The sequence below is a fragment of the Corylus avellana genome, chromosome 1 (assembly GCF_965113065.1).
Source record: "Corylus avellana chromosome 1, dhCorAvel1.hap1.2, whole genome shotgun sequence".
Classification (NCBI taxonomy): Eukaryota; Viridiplantae; Streptophyta; class Magnoliopsida; order Fagales; family Betulaceae; genus Corylus; species Corylus avellana.
The window spans coordinates 43,348,014-43,354,013 of NC_142490.1; positions in this window are offsets into that span (position 1 = coordinate 43,348,014).

The following is a 6,000-nucleotide window of genomic DNA, read 5'->3' on the forward strand; positions in this document are numbered from 1 at the left end:
AACCTGATATAAATAATGACATCTAATTTTTAATCTAAGATCTCCTATGATGTTAGAGTTGGCAATTTTTGACACGGCCCGCAAACTCAATACGAAATTAAAAGGTTAGAGTTGATGAGTTTGACCCATTTAATTAAATTAATCGGATTATGATTGACCTATATAGCTTTATATTCATGCTTCAACACAATACGAATCCGACACGAATCTAATACAAAATTTGAGGGTTAGATCAGTTGAGGGGTTTAACCTGTTAAATTAAATTGGTCGAGTTAGGTTGAGCTATATAGTCTAATACACATGCATCGACAGTTGACACGATTCGAACCTGACACGTAAATACGAATTGCTACCCTTATATTATGTAAAATATTTAACTGAAATGAGGGTAAAGTTTTGAGTCGATTCAAAATTTTTGTTCGAATCACTAGTTATTTGAAAAACTTACGCGGTAGAAAATGGAGAATTACTTTAACAACATCCTTTGCATGACTTACTTCTAAATTTACCCATGATAGTCATAAAAACAAAAATGGGTGGTAATTAAAGGAATTATGTATACCAGAAGATTTATCTAAAGGAGAAATAAATAATGACATAATTGTTTTAATTCGCATTTTATATATTGTTCTTTCTTTAATTATAATGAAATCCATTGTGCTGTGCAGATTATTATGTAATTAAAACATGGTAATACAAAAGAATTAATGTGAAAATATTATTTGTCAAAAGGATAAATAGATAAATAACAAGAAATTATAAATCCATGCAGAAGGAATATTCGAAATACATATACAAACAAAACCCACCCATACAAGGATTCACATATGGCGATCACCTGAGAAATGGACGGTGATCATGAAAACGGCTCTGGATTATTTATTTTATTTTTATTTTTAGTTTTCTTGTGGGGCCATGAGAAACGGCTTTGGACTTAATTACCTTCATTGACTTGAAAAGTATGTAACCGTCACCTTATCCTTTTCTTTCTCCATTTGTATACTCCTTCTTGACTAGAGCTTGCATGCATGTGATCGTGATCGTGATCATGATCATCGTCGTCCCAAATCTCACCATGTTTTGGAAAAATACGAAGGTGCTTTAAACTGAATCTGCTTGTGTCACGGCCCAATCAACACGCTCATATTTGTTGACTTTTTGGTTATCACTACACCGACAACACATTTAAGGGTTCGATCGTGTGCAATAACTTGTAGTAAAGCAGGGAAGACTTTTGATAAACAAATGGTTTGGTAAACAAAATGTTAGAATATGAATTAAATAATTATTTTTTTATTAGATTAAAATTTTAAAATAACTGATAATTTTACATAGTATTAGAATTTAGAGTGATAGAGACCCAGTAAGTTAAAATATACGTACTGATGTTGGATTTGTTCTTCAAATGGATATAATAGCCATTGTTTTGAGTTTGATTTGTTTGTAGCGTGAAAAGGTTGTTTGGTCGGTTAGGATTTGTTCAGCATTTGAAGTTTACTTGAGATACACAGTTTTTTTTAGGTTTGAACCGTGCAAAGGAACATACTAACGCCCGATTATAATTTTGCCTGCTGTGAATCAAACCCCTAGCTCGGCCATTAGAGTAGAGTCATAAGCTTGAACTCTGACTTTATAATTTGCCCTCATTGAGCAAAAGATATGATTAAGTGTGAAAGAACTTGAAAAATAAATGGGGTTGGTAAACAAATAGTTAGAATTAGTTACTTAATAAGCAAGAAAGGGTAATTGAAAGTTGACAAAGCCATCATCACTTGAAGGTTTTCTGGATAATGATCCTGTGGCTGTAGACGTAGCTAGCCAAACCATCGTTATCAAGAGCTTGTGCTTTATCCGTGAGATCTGTACGTTAACAAATGGAAAATCCGGGAACTTTTTCTAGGCAAACGGCACGTAGCTATATAGACCAATCACAGTAGAGTACTGGTAGTTAATTATTAATAGTTAAAATTAACGTAGTAACTGTCTATCCTTTTGGTGGGGCTGCCTCTTCATTATCCAATATCTTTTGCCACCCCAACTGAATACAATTCAATGCTTGCCGTCGACTTCCTTAATTTTCTTGTTGGGATGTATAACGCTCATGCTAGGATGAGGTTTAGGTGGATTTCAGTGGCCACACCCACTTAAATGAATATAGAAGTGGATGACAATTAATCATACATATTGGTTGTCGTTTTAGGATTTGAGATCCTAGATTTTATATTCTAAAATCTGAGCCATTCATTTCATCTAACGATCTAAGCAAATTAATGTAAAAGTTTGTGTGTTACCGCGGTAATTAATTTTAGTTTTTAATATGTCAAATATACTTGTCTCAGTAACACAAACTTTTACATTTGTTTAAACCGTTAGATGAATTGGAGGGCTCAAATTTTAAAATATAAGAATCTCATATTTTATCAAAATCCTCGTTTTAGCTGCTTAATTGTGTTTGTAGGAGTTCAGGAAGGACAGAGGGACCTTTTGAGATTCGTGTTTCTCTTAATTAACTATACTCCATTTTCCGCTCTTTGTGGTTCTTATCGGATCTTGTTTTACTCATTTTTTACTTTTTTCTTTTTACTTTATGCCTGCTTGTATTTTTAGTTTTGGTTTGTTGTAAGGAGCCCACTCTCTTTTTGTTATTTTAATTTGCTTTAAAAAAAAAAGAGTTTCAGCATTTCTTTTTTATAAGCTTGCACAAAGAGCCAAACTGCCATTGAACGTACGATACGCGTAGAATTAATGTTGATCCCCCATGGGAGATGAAATAAGAGCTTGAGAGTTGAGAAGAAGAAACCTGGAAGTTTGGATATGGGTGTGTCTGTGTCATCACCATCACTAAATATATGTTACACTGTCTATTCTGACTTCGTTTCGGATAACATGCAGAGGTATGGCATGGGAGACTGAGATCACGTGCAATAATACCTACGGTATTGAGGTGCAGCCGTGCAGATTAGAACTAATATTATGGATGCAACGCCGTAAATATTGCAACTGATCTCAATCCGGATCTTGATCTTATACTCGTATAAATAGTTTTAATTTAGGCCGTTCATTTTAAATAATTGGTTCAGAATGAGACAATACATAAGAAAGAGAGGGTCAAGTCACTCTATGGTTATTGGGGTTGATTAAACTACGATCTCAGGGCGTTCTGACCACCTCGAACCTAGTAGTATTGGGAGAGGCCAGATCATCTCTTCTTATGAAATGGTGATTTGGCCACCCAACTTAGACTTTGAGAGTGATCAAACCATCCTTCAATCAGTTAAGTTAGCCGAACTATACCCTTTTGACCATAAGGTTTAGTTCGGCTACCCTAAGCTAACCACCCTCAAAGGCAAGTTCGGCTTATTGTCTAGGCGAATTAGGAGTGCGGTCCCCTAACAATAGGATAATTAAGTTTCTTAAAGCACTCCTAAATTAAGCAATAATTGAACTAATAATTTCGCTTGAACTTAAAGCCAACATGTCCGCTAAGTTTCTTCATTAAAATAATGTTTAGAATAAAGTAAATTTCATTTTGAGCAAATTAAATTTTATATAAAAATAATTATATGTAGCCCAACCTAAAATGTGTCATCAATGAATTCTACATGTTGTTTATATTTTAAATAAAATTAAAAATTAAAAATTAAAAGCAATATTTATATATAAAAAATTATCCACTTAAATTTGACGTTTGAGTCTCAAAATTTATCTTGCCGCCCTTGCCAAAAGGTCAGCTTGAGAGTGACCAAACCACCTAGTGGCCAAAGGAAGCGATGGGTGGTTCGGTCACTTCTCTCGTTTATAAGTGGTATAAGTCACTTTTCTTGTCCTCACGAACCTTAAGAGATAGATTGAGATAAATGTACAATAGACGAGAAGACTCCTTCTAGTGATGTGACAGAACAAAAATAATAAAAAATCAAGATAATTTTTTTTAGGCCCACATTCTAATTTGAAAATTCTTTTACACCAAAGAGCTATACCTATACATGAGAGAGATAGATTTTTATAAAATGACATTCTAATATATGGATTTTTAAGTAGAATGTCATCCTAATGGGACTTGACTTAAGACGTGGAATCTTTCTGCTGGATCTGGGGAATACCTTTTAGTTAATCATTTTATTATTTTAATTAAATATGGATTAAATGTGATTGATTAAGATGGTTTACGTATCATGGTATACGAGTGACATACAAGATCATATACGTGTTGGGCACATGGTCAACATTTTCTTTGTTGACTTCTGAAGTCCAATAAAAACGTACAGCCCATACAATATTTACCATGTAATAATACGTAAACTATTAGATTTAATCTGAACCATACAATTTTCTCTATCTGAATTAGAATCCATTTAAACTAATCTTTACTCTTAAGGCAGATCTCTCATTATGGAGGGGCATGCCTTTTATAATTAGAAAAATAAATAATTAAACAAACAATCACCAAATACTAAAAAGGCATGGTCCATGGTCGGCTAGGGGCTGGGTGCACCCGCGAAGCTGTTGGGGGCGAGCACACATGCTAGGGCCGGCTCCGAGCCTCACCGCAGCCATTGGGCCAGCGCTTCAGAATCTTGGTGCACCCTCCATGATTAACGGTCAATTATACGACCGTTGAGAGTGGCTCATATAAATAATTATTCAAAAAATCTTGATGGCACCTAAAGCAGCCACTGTGGATGGTTGGATTCTGTAAAAATGCCTTAAAAAGCAGTTTCTCTTTACATTTCTCAGGAAAAGGTTACAGTAAATTACAAACCCATTTATATATAAGAAGGCTCTTCAAGCTTTGTATGTCTAATCACCTACGGGGCCTACAAGGCTACAAGAAGAATAAGTAGTAAAATCAAACAGTTTTTCTAAACGGGCAAGAATACAAAAACCAAATGGATTGATGAAATGAAAAATTTTATTAAAAGTAAGCGAGAAATTCACAAAACTCCCTTGAAAGTTGTGTTTAAAAGCTCTTAATTTAGGATTTTTTGTTAAATTTTATCAAAATTCTCTAAATATCTTTTTTTATTATTATTATTATAAAAGAATAAAATAAAAAATTACAAAGATTCGGGCGTTAGTCACAATTTAACGAAATTTACAAAAATACCTATGCTGGAATCTTTGCGTTTTTTATTTATTATTATTTTTTTTATAAAACAAAAAAAGGATATTTTGACAAAAATTTAACGAAAAATTTTAATGAATTGAGAAATTACAAAAAATTAAAAATTCAATAAGCTAAATTGAGATTATTTGAACATTAAAGAGATAATTTTAAAAACGTATAATGGCCTGTTTGGGATTGTGTTTAAATGGTCTAAAAATGCTTTTAACACTTAAAAAGCCCGTTTGAAGAAAAAAGTATTTGTTTAATAAAAAAATTTAAAGCACTTTTAAGAGTCAAAAAAGCCTAAAAATTACCTAAACATACTTTTAGCAAAATATTAAAAATGAAGTTTTTGCCCTGCAAATGCGAAGCGTTACTACTTGAAGAGTTGTCCCTTCCCCCTCTTAGTTGAGTGTTCTTTCTCTTTTGCCAGGTTACGTGGCATGAATTTGTAAAAATTCTACGCCTCAAATACAATTTCAAATATGCTCGAAGTTTACTATGATTTTAGAAGTTTTTCCTAAATTTTTTGTCTCACGTACTTTCTTTGTAAGTCTCCCATGAATAAGCAAATTAAAGTCAAATTTAATTAACATTAACATGGCCCACACAATACCTGATCCCAAAAAATCAAAGGAGGTCCATAATTTTTTTTAAATAAAATTATTTTTACTCCCATCCCACTTTATCCCAAACATTGATAAAGTGGGTCACCACGTATATACCAAAGGCAGCATGCAAGATCCAACACGAGTATGCCACCACATCTCGTCCGTCCGTCCCTCCTTCCCTTAGACACCAACGGCTCAGATTTCCACCACAAACCGCGTCCCTAGTCGCCCTCGCTATATATTCCCAGGTTCGACTCACTCGCAATCACGCAAACACTTCCT